Consider the following 488-nt stretch of genomic DNA (forward strand, 5'->3'; position numbering starts at 1 on the left):
AGGAGACCAGGGCAGGTGACAAGGGGGGAGGCAGCAGCTCCAGGCACAGGGCTGGGCCGCCCCACAGCAACCTCCTGCCCCCTCAACAATCCAAGACAGAGGAGAGAAAACCTCGTCTTGGATTTGAGTAACTGTGGTAACATGCAACATATGCCATCCTGTACAGCACATGCGGTGGGTGCATGTGGCTGGGAGACAACAGATTAACCAGGCCAGGCCAAAAAAAAATTAAAATGAACCCCGATGGGAGATGGGGGGGTAGGTGGGAGCGCTGCAGGGGGACCCCCTAGTCAGTGAGATCCACTGCAGAAGGAACCGCCCCCCCTATTGCTGACTGGTTACTGGGCGAGCATGTCCCCCCCCGACTAAGGTGGCACCAGTCACCCATGCAGAGGGTAGCCAGTTTGGTCTAGAGGCAAAAAGGAAGCAGCTCTAGGTAGCAGCGATATCTTTTATTAGACCCACCAGAAATTTTCAAACAACAACAA

Source organism: Gavialis gangeticus, unplaced genomic scaffold (assembly GCF_001723915.1).
Source record: "Gavialis gangeticus isolate Ggan-Ray unplaced genomic scaffold, GavGan_comp1, whole genome shotgun sequence".
Classification (NCBI taxonomy): domain Eukaryota; kingdom Metazoa; phylum Chordata; order Crocodylia; family Gavialidae; genus Gavialis; species Gavialis gangeticus.